At 48.8% G+C, this 14579-nt stretch overlaps 1 protein-coding gene across 1 annotated transcript in view; it reads left to right on the top strand.

Annotated features, from left to right (window-relative positions):
* Nucleotides 1–3299: 3299 nt before the first annotated feature.
* The window catches only part of ATPCL (ATP-citrate synthase), a 117735-nt gene continuing 106455 nt past the window's right edge, over nucleotides 3300–14579 (top strand). The window contains exon 1 of the mRNA XM_065445286.1: nucleotides 3300–3459. The gene's annotated coding sequence lies outside the window, so the exon portion shown is untranslated. The remainder of the gene's footprint in view (nucleotides 3460–14579) is intronic.

Below are 14579 nucleotides of genomic sequence, written 5' to 3'. Positions count from 1 at the left end.
GGATAAGATGGAAATAGGTCGGTAATTAGAAATAATAGACCTATTACCTATCTTAAAAATGGATTTGACTTTTGTGTTCTTAAAGGTGTAGGAAAAATTTTCAGCTTTAAAGATGCTGGTGATTATATTGGCCAAGGTTTGAGAGATTAAATGACCTACCAATTTTGAAGTGGGGTGCTTGAATGCCATCTAATCCATGCGAGGTATGCTTAAGCTTCATAATCGCGGTGAAAACTTCTTCTGGTATTACGGGGAAAAGAAAAAAAACGAGAGGTTAACGCGATCTGTGCTACAGCCAGCACCCGCGTGATGCTGATTGTAAATTTCGAAAAAGAATTCACTAAAAGCATTAGCAATTTGAAGTTCGTCTTCGTGTGTAGTATCGTTGTAATTAATTTTAGAGATTGGAGTCTGACACATTCTTCGGTTTAAGTATGCGTTGAGCAAGTCCCATTGCTTTTTAGAGTTATTCTGGCAGCTTTAGAAAGTCCTTATCATAATAACTTCTCTTGGCTTTCATCAGTGGAGAATTTTAGAATGTTGCGATATCTTTTGTATCCCAATGCCAAAGTTAGATGGAATGGTTCTTTTTAATATATGACTTATCTTCTTTACGCGTATTTTCAAGAAGCCGTCGTCGAGCAACACTGGTCTTTCTCACCGCCGCGCCTAGCGATGCACCTGAGCGCAAGCGGCAGCTCACTACTACCGCACTTCTCCGCTGACCTCTTACTTGTGCGCGTGCCTGGATGCGCGAGCCCTGACACGCTGTACGGCTGTGCCACGTGGTGCGAAATAGCGCATTCACTTCTACGGCGCCGCGCAAGCAGGCGCAGTTGGGCGTGGCCTCCGAGATTTCCCCGGCGCAGTCTCGGGGGTCACGTGCAAGCATGGAGCCCATACCGAGCACCTCCGGCTTGCCGATAGGGATTCGCGTCGTCCGCTATCGGGAAGCCAGGAGTGCTCGGTCACGTGCGCAGTAACCTGTTCAAAGATAGCAAATTCGTGACGTTCTACTAAAGAGTGTCTGCGAACAGCCTTACGATGTTAAAGCTTTCTTCGCCTACTGCGCCGGTTTTCGCGCGGCTGCCTGGCCAGGCCTGGCTGCTGTTGGGTCGGTCGCTGTCTCGGCGGATACATTTCTGGGTACGAAGTTTAGATAAAAAAATCCCGCGAAGTATGCTTGCATGCTGACCAAGCATGCATACGATCATTACATTATTTATTATACCAACTTCTCACGTAAAACCTGAACGTGTAATATCGCCTCAGAGGCATTTCAAAAAGCACACGGATATGTTAATGGAATCGTGAATTATGTTTACCGGATTTGGGGATTTAGTTTATTTTCTCGGATTTGGCGACTCAGTATGTGTTACTGTGGGTATGCCCGTTCTTGCCTAATCCTACGTAATGGGCATGTCCCACTATACGATTATTGAACGTGAAAACTCGAATAAAACCTGAACATTTGATGTCGGCTCACAGAGATCCACTAGGACCACCGATTTGGGAATAGAATGGCGACTTCAATTTCACGTAAAATTCGACTTACTTTTCTTTTTTCTTTTTGTTCCGCAATTCGCGGTGCCCCCAGAGTGACGCCGGTTCTTGGTCAATCCTCCAGCGTGGGTACAGAACCCCTAAACTTAGTTTGATAAGAGGCGTACTTTTTTTTTTGCCCGTATACACCCGTCATCCCCATTTTTTCCCCCTGATCAAACATCGTGTGCCGCCTTCGTCCTTGAGGCATCGCCGCGCGTCTCACACGGGGTGCATCCGCCTTGAAGTTCGCGTTTCCTACAGCGCCTCAACGATGATGTGCACAAACTGAAAAAAATTGCATGGCCGTAAGTTTGCGACTGTTGCGGCGGATAAGCATAACCGTTTACCAGATTACGAGTTCCACAGAATGTAAGCAAACAAAATCGCACGCATCACCTCCAGTTGTAAAGAGTTTGACACTGCAATGTCCGAACACCACTTCACACTGAACAAAACCGAAACAACTCGTTCGCATTTATTTCTGTCCATGAAGAGTATATTGGTACGGAGAAAACAGTGAAAACATAATGAGCAAAAGAAAAATAACTACGTGGGGTAATTACTTTATTTGGGAATAGTGTAGCCCTAGGGTCATTACAGGAGAGGAAAAAATAAAAATAAATTTCGACACCGACAATACAACGTTATACATCATTGTCAAACACAAATTACAGGGAGGATGAACAAATATGCACAGTATACACAGAACAACAGTAAGCATGGTCAATTTTTAATTATCCCGTTGCCCGTATGTTAATTAATTAGTGATTCATTCGCTGAACAACCCACAGCTGAAAACTGTACCCCCCCCCCCTCCCCACCGCAGCCCCGAAGCATTTCATAAAAGCTGTATGTTGGGTTTCCAGCGCTGAAATCAAGGTTCTTAGGCATCACACTCGGCATATCAAAAATGAACCGTTCGTCTTTGTGGGGTTAATTAACCGCTCTACTAAAGCCTATTTTCACATATATTCCAACATCTGCGACCGATCTCCATGTTTTCTTTTTATACCCTTTTAAGTCAATAGTTTTTAGATATATATCTTTCGTAACACAAATTACCCGCCGTGGGGATGTAGTAGCTCGGGCCAGCCGTGGCGACCGCATTTCGATGAGGGCGCAGTACAAGAAGCGGCCGCGATGGCTGCATGCTAAAGAAACTGAAGGGGTCAGAATTGAAGTGTAGTTCCCCACTAAGGCGTGATTCATAATTATACCGTGGTTTTGTCACGTAAAACCTCAGAAATTCATTGATGTTGAAATACAAATTTGAATCTCCCGCGAAGACGAGACATCGCTGCTTATTGAACTAAAACAAATTCGCAACATAATGCTTCATCTATAAAAGAAAGTACCCAGTGTAACAATAAATAATTGTACAAACCAGGTTGAATATAGGTAAAATGAAGCAATTATATGTTTGTTTTTGACTGACTGCATAATAAACTCTGAGATTGGCTACACACCTTGGCTCATCTCAAATGAAATTTCGGAGGCCATTATTGCAATAACGCGCTTGAAGGCCCGAAAGATAGATGGCGCGACTAGCCAACAAATCGTTTCGTGCTATGTAAATATAGCAAGACCTCAGCCGAGGGCTTCCTTCAAATAATGATTGGTAGTACGATTATTTGTGGTTTTTAAAGTATGGAAGTGCGGAAAAATGCACGTAGTTTAGGTAAAGTTCTAGCGATCGCTAAGGCGGGCAGCGATTGGCCAGCGCATGACATGAGGTGCTGTCGTCTGTTCCTTCCAGGGCGCCCATTGGTCGGGCTGGGAGTCCGCGGCAGGCGCATCGTGAGTGGTGCGAGTGGTGCGAGGCGTACGCATGATACGTGCACTTGTGCAAGTTGTGTGTGGTGAGTGTTCTTCGCTACGCTGCTCTTGGGCTACCTGCTTCGACCGGCGGATCAGGTAAGCGCCAGCCGGCAGTGGCCTTTCCCTGTGCATCGTGTTCGCCGAGCTGCTCGGCCTCAACAACGCCGTGTTCAGAGCGCGAACACCGCCGTGTGCTAGCGGCAGATCGTCGCTGCCGTTCCACGCATGTTTTCACCGTCGACTCGCAGAGTCGAGGCGGAAAAGGGGCACTGAGTGCGGCACATCTTTTTTTTTTTTTTTCTCTCTTTCATTTTTCTCACGAGGAGGCATGGAAACGTTTTCCTCGTAACTGTGCTAGTCGGTTGACCAGAGTTCGGCCTCTGGTCGAGCTGCCGGGGCTGTCGTTGATGCCGGCGCCTCCGGCCGCCTGTTTACGCGGCGGCCGAGAGGACCCGCGGCTCGCTCGCGATGCCGGTCGGCATGCATCACGCGCGCGGTGCTCCTCATCACATCACTGGCCGGCCTGCCCTTTTATCACCGGCCCACACACCTCGTCACCTCAGCCGGGTGCTTTTGCTTTTTCTTCTTTGATGAACTAGGTCGGAGGCTTCGTGATTGACAGCCGCTCGGCATGTTGAGAAACTTGCGATGTTGGTTTGCATATTTTGTGGGTGCTTTTTGCCGCCTTAGCGCAGTTGTAATTTGGCCCGAGAGCCGTCACGGAGACCATCTCTAACTTTTTTTTAAAATTACTTCCGTTTGCTTCCGACAATGCTGTTGGAGGACGACGCAGGTGTTTTCCTGCTAGTTTTTCCACGGCCATTAGACGAAACGCGCCCATCTTTCCTTGTTCGGCCTCTAGCGTGTCACTTTGCCGTGAGAAACACGCAATGCTTTGTCGCCTCCGTCGCGAAACGTTCCTTCGCTGGAGGAAAAACGCGCTGCCCGAAGGGGAAGCGTGCTTTCTCGCCGATACGTGTGGAATAGCAACGCGCGGTCTGACCGACGAAAGCCTGCTGCTGCCGCCCCGGTTGGCGCTTGGGATGCGCAGCGGTCACGCGCGTTTGCGGAGTCGCGAATCGGTGGCCGAGCGCGTCGTCGAACTGGCGTGTAGTGCAGTGAATCATTTCCTTTTTTGTCTCATCCTTTCTGTTCTGCTTACGCATATGGGGCGGTATACTTCGATTGCCGTTAGATACTTCAGCAAGAATTGAATGTTCTTGTGCCGTTCCATAAACCGACCTACCTAACGCGAAGTGGTCCACCGCAACGGTTGTGTGCACTGTGAAAAGCATATTTTCCTAATGCAGGGAAGGTAAAAAAAAAAAAGAATGCTCTATTCAGCCCCTTTATTTAAACCACCCATAGAAGCTTGAGAATTGGTGCAGGTTGAGCTGGATAAGACAGGCGCCAGCAAGCGTTGCTCGTTACAAATTTAGGGCATATGTTAGACAACTAGAGACCATAAGCTTGGTGCTCTTTGGCCGTACTCGGTCCTTGCACCACAAAACACGAAATTCATCATCATCAAAGACTGCGAAACCTACGAGATATGCGAGATTTCTTGTTGCTGTATTGCCATGTCGGCTCATATGAGCTGTAGTAATTGCATGGTTTGTGGATTAGAAACTGCTGAACAGCTTTTCAGATTTTACCTGCAGTAACATGTATGGAGACTTTCCAGTCTCCATAGGAATGTTTTTACACTGTCGTACTAGCCTGGAAACGATTAAGGCAGTCTCGAGCGCTATTCGGGAATAGATTATTTATTATAGGGAAGATGTAGAGATAAGCACGTATGCACTAATCTCCTTCTCTGCACAGGGTAAACATTAGAGATTGAGAATGATGAAAGTTTATTCTTGGGACAGACCTCGCATCTTAAGAGAACGACTAATGATCAACTTGAGAGAATGACTTAACAGCACAGTCGACTGGCAGGTTCAAAGTGCAACCACTCGGCCCAGGGTGCCACCTCTAACCCTCCGCATCAATGAGGACAGCAGGCAACTGTTACAGTAGTGACAGGTTCGTTGTCATTCTGTTTGCATGCTCATGTTTTTGTATGTGTGTCTGAGAGACTCTAACATGCGACCGCAAAAGCTGAACCCTTCACAACGCCCCGCCAGTTGGACATCGGCCAAAAAAACTTTTGTACCACATTTGCCCTGTTGTGCAGTTTTCTTCATTGAGCACATCTCTTTTTCCTATTGCATCCAAAGTTCCTTAACAAATTTGTTGCTTTGTTCTTTTGTTGGCCACCTGCCAGTTTACAAGTATCTCTGACATACTGCACATATTATTCGTGACTTTGTTTTAGTAGGAGCCAGAAATGATCCAGGAACTGGCTTTGTTTACGTTCTGTTAACACATCAGGTGTGCCAGCCTTCAAGGCAGGTGCATTGCGCAGCTGTTTTGCTTTCATCAAACTACATTCAAGCTCGCTGGTCTGTGATAACTTTTTATGTGGTGTAGGACTTCCGTTCTGGAATATTGCCTTTTCATTAGAGCCTTCTAATTTACAAGGAGACTGCTTTTTCTTTTTTTGGCCTTTGAACAGCAGGGATGGCATACAACAGAGGGCTGTCTTGGTTGATTGTTGATTTGGCAGTATTATTCATGCATGGAACAATATAACACTCACAAGAATGGAGGCAGGTATGCCTAGGATCCACCAAAGATGATATGGCTTCCAAGAGGAGCATTCAAACCATTACACCACTAGTGCTTTGCACAAGCAGATGGCACCTGAATTGCGATTTTGTCCTTCAATGCACACAATTTCTGGAGGTAATAAAATTAATGTCGTTAAACTAACGTTGTGGGTATATGTGTGAACTGAACAGTGTGTGTGAGGTGCAGTGAAGAATTGTGTAGGTTTCACAAATTACTCAACAAAACACTCGGATCCAGCACAATGTTGTAATATAAGTGACGAAAATTTTGTTTGAGTTAGCGAGGTAGTAGTGTTGTCATGAGGGCAAAGACGAGCTACGGTGCTTGCCCAGGGTAGAACGTTGCTGAGAGGTGTGCACAGGTAAGTGCGATGCATATCTAGCCACATTTAAGGGCTGTGTACCTGTTGTGGCACATACCTGTTCTGGTGGATTGGCTAAGAATGGTTGCACACCCAGACGCCCAAGGTGCCGACTTGGCAAACCAGCTGCTATCACATACCAAGTTAGCACATATCCCAAGGTCCAAGTTGTCTGTTTGGTTACACAGCACCCTTACAAGTGGGACTAAGAGGCAAAGAAACGTTCGCTTTAATAATGGAAAATGCCCGAGAGCTTTCAGTATACCTGTGTGCTTTTCACGAGCTCTTCAGTTGGCACGTGAATACATTTTTCCAAGATTTGTAGATCGTTGTCGCAACCATGTGGGAATTTCTAAATGGAGCCAAGGAGGCCAGGGCACAGACAGACAGACAATGAAGGGCACACAAGTTCATTTTACAGAAATGGTTAGGTAAGGCTCTGAGGTTTAGGATCTTTCTTTTTCTCCCCGTCTAAAGAAGTTTCTTAAACGAAGCAGTGCCTGAATAGCTCAATTTCATATCCTCCCTTGCATGCTGGTTTCATGTGCTTGCAGTATTGTTAGGACTGAGGGACCTGGATAAACACAGAGAGGCCGTCCAATGTGCAAGCTGGAACACCTTGTTTATCTAGAACGCCCTGAATTTCAGGCTGTGTCAGGGCTCTTTTGTTTGTGTTCCTCCTGCCCATGTTCCAGGTGCACAGCAGCCCATCTGCTTTACTTGTAACATGTGAGCGCGTGGATTTGATACCAGCGCAGGTGGCAGCATTCCAATTTTGAGCTTATGACACGTTGCTTTGAAGTAGCGATGAACATACAAATTTCTGAGCAATACAGATGTTTTCCACTGCTGGTTGTTGTTGTATGCGCAGCAAGAGCTCGAGTCACGTCGGAAAACGTTGATGTCTGGGCCTTTCTGCGGTAGTGTCCTGTAAGCAACTTTTTGCTGTGAAGTGCCAATTTGGGTAATGAGTTCACGCTCGCATTTCTAAATCCAAATGTGCCATCTCAATGGCAATGTGCGTCTTTGCTGAGTGTAAACTGAAGGACTAAATTCATTGTGGCCACATTGTGATAGTGGTGTTAAAGTCCAGGTGGAATCCAGAAAGGCTGGTCTTGAGAATTTTTATTTTTTGTTAGTCTCACATTTAAAAAAACTAGAAGTTCACTTGGTTTCCACTAATCGCTTAGACACTGGGCATCAGAGCCCAGGCTTGGCAGTGGATGCAAAATGAATATATCGGCCAATGAGGCATACATTATTCTAGATGTTCCTGGGGTCTGAAGGAGCCTTTTGGCATGTGGCTATTTTTACTAAAGGTATTGAGGAACATGGGTAAGTTTGTTGTTTTTTGTGACGGCTAATGCATTTAAGGGAGTCAAGAGTATATAAAGCTGGTGAATGATAGCATGACAGCTTACGTCACATTGCATCATCTGAAATGTTTGGGTTGGGTATACGTGGCAGTAGTCTATTGCTTAGTGATGTCACGTGTACGCAACTCTATATGGGAATAAACACTTGCCGGGAAAACAGTCGCGTCAAAGATGCTGATCGGGCAGAGATCGAATAATGTAACACAATATTTGTGAAGCACATTTCGTTGAGGAAGTTCGACGTACTGCTGAGTCAAACGCGTCCGTAATCGACATGCCATCTGAATACCTTCCAGTGTAAGGTTCCGCATTTCCATCGAGCGGTCGTTGTTCGGCCCCGCATATCTTTTCAAAACGTGCGTACCGCTGGGGGCTGTCGTTTGTCGCCGGGACAATGGCGACCTTGCCCAGCGAAGAATGTTGCCGGCAAGCGTGCACACAGGAGTACGACGCGTATTTGCTTTTCGACCTGTTCTCCGTTCGTTGGATACATAACAATGCCGAACGAATGATCGTTACGAGATCGAGGTCTCGTTATCAAAACCGTGCCCGAAATTGGCGTGCGAAGAGGAAAGTGCCGAAGCAACCGGTGCCTCGGCGACACCGTCATTGCCCGCTCATCTGCCACGGTGGCGCGCAGGAAAAAAATATTCGCGACCGACCGGGCAACACGGGCAGTCGCGGCGCAGCGTGTCACGGTTTACGTCACAGTGCGGACTCTCCGTAAGTCTCACGCCGATGTGTCGACGTCACGCTTGACTTTTCGTAACAGGCTCGCGCCGCTGTGTTGACGTCACACGTTTGACTTTGGCAACGTGAACTTTTCGCGAACTCTTCCTTTGTCCGCCCTGGACGCCCGCGGAAGCTATAAGCGGCCGAAACGAACCAGGCGGCGGTTACGTCTAGGCAGGGCCTGGGCAACACGGAAGGTGTTCCTCTTCTTTGGAGCTGGCACGTCGCCTGGGTCGGGTAGGGTTGACCACTCGCCGCCTGGTTCCGTCGTTGGTCGCCACGTGCGGGTGTTGAATATTCAAAATTTCGGATGGCCACGGAATGTACCGTTATTCGACTTGTACTAGGCAATTCCACAATGGAGTGTTCCAAATTACCGATTGTTCGTTTTCGAATGAAACGGATACCAGTGCTTCGCGTACGACACTTATTGGAGTGTACGAAGAAGAGCACCGCTCCGAATAATTCCGCTGCCGCCGATGCATCGGTAACCGAGCGAAGAACACGCGGGGCCCGATCACGTGTGCCTAACGCTTTCCATTCCAGGATGCCTCTCGTTTTAGGCGCGGCCGTCGACTTTGGTGTGTCTGTTTTGGCAACGCAGTTTTCAATTGGCCAGTTTCACAGCGCTTGCATTGCGTAAAGACAACTAATTCTGTGCTGTTGTGCAAAGTTGTGTATCGCATTTATCTCCTTCTACGAGCATAACATTCTACGTGGACCCCGATAGCGGGCTGCCATTTTGTTTTTGTCATTGCCACGGTGCCCCGGATAAGCGAGACCAGTTCTGATTTTTCCACGACCTCCTCAGTTCACTGGACGCGCCGTTGTGCAAGGTGCCGCAGACATTTATCGCAGTGCAAACAAATTGTATCTTCTCTTTTTCTTTGTTTTTTTACCGCGCTGATATATTTTACTTTTTACACGAGGAAACATTGGAAGGCCGTGTATTTTGACTGCCCGTATTCGACCCGAAAACCTTCCTAATCCGGGCAGCCCTACGATGTAGCGGCCTCTTCCACCGTGTCGATTCTTTCGAAACGATTAGAGGCGCGCTGACGTCGGCTAATGCCAGGCACGCCAGTAATCGCTGCGCAAATGGCTACGCCTCGCCCATACTTGAGCCGCAGGCATATACCCTGCGTCGGGTGCCTGCGCGAGTCCAGAGGGAAGCGTTTGCGCCCAAGTCCCGCAGAGCCTCGCCTCCCGGCGTTTGTGGGTCGGCGATCGCCGAGGCTTCAGGTCGCTGTTCGGGGGGCTGGTGGCCGTGCGACTGTCGACACGTCTCCTCCCGTGCGTGCGCGTCTACTTAGACCGCACGCCCTTTGATTCGGTCGTCGCCGACTCACCGCCGTGTTTGACTTGACCGCGGCTTCCCGGCGCTGTGGGTCACTCGCTCGACTCCCCGCCGCATGCCGACGTTAATTGGGATATGTTTGAAAGAATAAAAGGAAAAAATAACTCGTCCGCTTAATTTTGGTGCGCCTGAAATACAACACCCGGCGACAAAAAATTGATTCGATGCCCGACATTACCTCGGCTGTCATAGTAGCCTGTGCAGAGCCGTGTCATTCTTCCACCTCCCACTGCAGGTTCTTTAGAATGTCGATTCCTCGTTCAATAATGTAATGACCCCAAGAACGGGGTTGACAGTATCCAATAAATAAAATACAAATAATCGATCAGTATACGCTATTTCGTCATCGCTAACTTGGTGTTTGTATAGTGGCAATATACTAGGGTTTGGGTGGCTATCATTTTTTTTTTTATGCCAGTAGAAAGCATGGAATGGAATATTTTAGCGAAGGCGCATGTAGTTGCAGCACGAATATTTATTTCGCCGCTGTAGCGTGCCACTCCTGTACGAACAAGTGCAAAAAAACACCTATTGGGGACGATGGATCATTTTCTCACATACGATAACTATAACTGTCATTAAAAAAAATATCGTGAATAGCCTCCTTAACGACTTGCGAGCCTGAGTGCAAACAAACTTTTTAAGAACAAAATGTGGCTGCTGCAGGATTGCTTTTCTAAAGACGCAAAATAAAACAGTTGCCGAAACAAAAGATGAGAAGTATTGAGGGAAAAAAAAACAAGTGCTGGAAGACTTTGTATGCCGTCGACACGTGTCATATTGCCGGTAGCAAAGAAAACATAACAGGTCGTTCCGTAAGACGTAAAACGGTTTCGTGACTACAGAATGAGCAAAACACTAAATGATCACTGTACAAGAAAGTCTGTGTGATGTAGGCTTCCGCTACAACCCGAAAACATAGCTCGTATTACTAATTTTGTTTCGGCATTGTTCCAGAAACGTTTGTCGCGGTTCGCTCCTGATAATTAAATTGCGATACTTAGTTTAGCAGACGGAGAAAAATAACCTCATACCCTTTAACGTTTGGTTGTTTAGAGATATTCGATTACTGGTTACGAATATTCGGAAGCACCGAGTAGTTCCTTTTTAGAATACGAACAATTAGTTTAGTATTCGAAACTTGGAATATTCGGCCGGCCCCCTGATTTATATGAATCGCCCTTTTGTGTTCGATAAGCCGGGATATGTCTGGCCGTAGGGTGAGAAGCGATACCGTCGGGTCAGTCTATTCTGGGCTCACTCATTTCTCGCCTCTCCGGCGGCAAAGCACCGGTATCGCCCATGTGTCGCTATCTGCGTTAAGTGCCGGCAGGGGAAACGCGCCATCGCCTGTCGACACTTTCGCGCGACAAGTTATTGAGGTCTGCAAGGCGCGCCCGACGTCGAAGATAAAAACGGGACCTGCGTATCGAGAAAGTTGCGCGTTCATTGTCGCGCCAGGGAAGTTATTTTTGAGACGCGAGTGTGTAGTGCTTCGTTTTTTCTTATCCATTCTTTTTTTTCATTTTCCGAGACATTGTTCCGAGGATATTCCGATTCTTTGCGAGACGAAAGGACGGGCAGCGCCGCTTATAAATTCTTGTTGTCAACGGATACGTCGTCGCTCATTTCACAACGGCGAATTATTTCGCAAATGTAACGATGTGCGTTACATTGCACCTGTGCGTTTTCCTGCCTAATTTCATTGAACGTTTACGGGTTGACTTATCTGTTGCAGATTTCAACCAGCAAATCGTGCTTCTGCACGCGTTCGGCGGCGGGTTGTGCGCGGGCTGCAAGTGCGCATGCGTGAGCGAACCGTGCGCATTTCTCTGCTTGCGCGGCCGTTGCAGGCGTCCGCACCGTTGCTTACAGCGATTCCGTGCAGTGCGCGGCTCGGCTTCGAACACAACGCCTCCGATGTATGGTGACCCTTATACGGTGTCTTCTTCCCTTTGTATAATGTTTGCTTTAAACGCATGCCCCCTCCCTGTTCTCCATACTTGATCCTGATTTGGAGACTGGCAGGCGTTAAGTCCCTTCCACTGGCAGTATTCATATCCAGCCCGTTCTGTCGTCTTGCGTGCTAAACTAGTTGTGCGCCAAAACCGCACACACACACGTCTTTTCTCTTTCTGTTAATTTTCTCGCTTGTTTTGTCACGTCATCATATTTGTATCTCGACGTTAAATGCAGACGAGCGCGGCACGAGGGAAGCCGGCAGATGCGTGGGGAAACCCTGCATTGTATACGCCGAAATGCTTTCCGCTGAGAAACGAGGCAGCGCTTCCTCTTTGACAAGTAGCGGATTGCCTCGTTGGCGTACGATCGCACGATGGCCGTAAATCTGCCTCCGCAGTGGTTGGTTGTCTAGAAGCACAGTGGCGGCGTCGCACGGTGACGACACGAAAAAACTGGCTGTGGCTTAGCTAAGGTTAAGCCCAGGTTGCGAAGCATACTAGCCTTTATTTTAACGCGACAGCGTTAAGGAGCTCGTGTCGCAGAAAAGTCGGTGTCGTCGGCTCAGGCGTGCGGCGCTTGCTCAGGCGCACATTTCGTTGTCGCGCCGAACGTTGCGTTGCTCGACGCTCGCCGCGTCCGATGCGGGGCGCGTAGTCGCTGCGCCGTAGCAAAGCCACCTAGAAACAGTCTCTGTAGCACGCCGCAACCTTCGCTTCTCATTCCGACGAGCAGCTCTGTCTCCAGGAGCCATCTCACCTCGTGAGTGTCTAGCAGAGGCAAGCGCAGCTGCTTATATAGCGCCGCGACGCCGCGAGTTGGAGCCCCGTTTCTCCTCTGTCGTGACGTCACGGTGTCGCGTGGTATTGAAGGCGACACCGCCGTGCCGAGGAGCATATGCTTGCATAAAATGCCGCCGCGCGTTCGGTGGTGGTGCGGCTCGGCACGGGCAGCTGTCGCCGCGTCTCCTCTGACGTGTAGGCTCCGGTGGTGCTTAGCCCTGTCCCGGCCGTTTCGGCCAACTGGCTGCCGCCGTGCGCTTGGAACTCCGCTGCCTTCGGCTGCGGTCGGAAATCTCCGGGCAAGAACGACGGACTACAGCTGAGACTGTTGCGGGACATCCTTTCGAGCCGACGCGGTGGCTTGGCGGCTGTGTGGTGTGGCGCTTCGAAGCACGAGTTCCGGGGATCTAATCCTGACCGCGGCGGCCGCATTTCGATGGGAGCGAAATGGCGAAAACAGCCGTGTACTTAATTTAGGTGCCCGTTAAAGCGCCCGTCACCGCGCCCCGTCGCAAATTTCGTTTATGCGCTGGAAGTTGTTACGGTGCCCTCTTGGGAGCGTTCTGCCGCAAAATTTTAGAAATCGGCTCATTAGTAGCCGAGATAGAAATATTTCGTGCCGCGAACCCACGATTTCAGGGGGGCGAGCTCCGCTGCCAAGCAGACGCTCTCTGCACTCGCCCCGTCTAGCCTCCGCAAGCGAAATTCCTTCCCTGCGTTCTCCCATGCCGGACCTCGAGGATCGCGTGACGCATACGTCACGGGCCCCGCCTTAAATTTTTGCTCTCGCTTTTTTTTTTTCGCGGCGCGGCGCACTTCCGCTGACGGCGTCGCGCGCTAGCTGTCGCGATTGTCTCGCGCAGCGCACGATATTGCGCGCTGCGCACGAGGACACCTGACTGGCAGCATAGGTCAGTGCTACGCGAATGCTGAGGCAGACACAAGCGGATCGCAGAGCATCACCTCTCGCTAGAAGGCAGTAGAAAATGAGTTTCGGTGTCATCGCGCACGACCGTGGGAACAAGCGGACAAAGCGGAAGTATGTACATTTCTCTTGCTGCGGTGCCAAGTAACATGCAGACATACGGTTCGTGTGTTTTATTATTTCTCTAAGTTTTAATTTGTCAATTTAGGCAGCAGATCACACGAATAACAGATGTTGCCTCGAATAATTCTCGAGGTCGCATGTCACCACGAACGACGTCACATTGCAAACACGTGCACGTAGGCGCACGAGTACGTCATTCTCCGGCTTGGAGCGTGGTGGCCGCGAGGAGAAGGAAAAACGCCGTTTGGTTCGAAATTTGAAGTCCTTCAGCGGCGCGTAGCGATGTAATAATTCGCAGACGCGATCGTTATCGCGCGATGTTTGCTCTGCGCTCGTCAGCCCAAAATAGCCAGACCTGGTGAGGGGCCCCTTCACGAACTCCGGCTGGTCCAAATTGTTCCGCAGACCCGCTACGACGTGCCTCATAGTAGAGTGTTTTAGTTGAACGTGTTTGCGCTCGTACTGGTAAGACACAGCTGTTATACACTTTTCTCTTGATGGATAATGACAACCTGCTGTTCATGGCAGGCATTCTCAGATCATGAAGAGCAGGTTGCCATTATCCCTCAAGAGAAAAGTGTGTAGCTGTGTCTTACCAGTACGAGCGTACGGGGCAGAAACCTGGAGGCTTACGAAAAGAGTTCTACTTAAATTGAGGACGACGCAACGAGCTATGGAAAGAAGAATGATAGGTGTGACGTTAACGGATAAGAAAAGAGCAGATTGGGTGAGGCAACAAACGCGGGTGTTAATGACATCTTAGTTGAAATCAAGAAAAAGAAATGGGCATGGGCAGGACATGTAGTGAGGAGGGAAGATTATTGATGGTCATTAAGGGTTACGGACTGGATTCCAAGGGAAGGGAAGCGTAGCAGGGGGCGGCAGAAAGTTAGGTGGGCGGATGAGATCAAGAAGTATGCAGGGA

Source organism: Dermacentor albipictus, chromosome 1 (assembly GCF_038994185.2).
Source record: "Dermacentor albipictus isolate Rhodes 1998 colony chromosome 1, USDA_Dalb.pri_finalv2, whole genome shotgun sequence".
Taxonomy (NCBI): Eukaryota; Metazoa; Arthropoda; class Arachnida; order Ixodida; family Ixodidae; genus Dermacentor; species Dermacentor albipictus.
The sequence above is the reverse complement of the archived record's forward strand: the minus strand, read 5'-3'. Positions and strand labels throughout refer to the sequence as shown.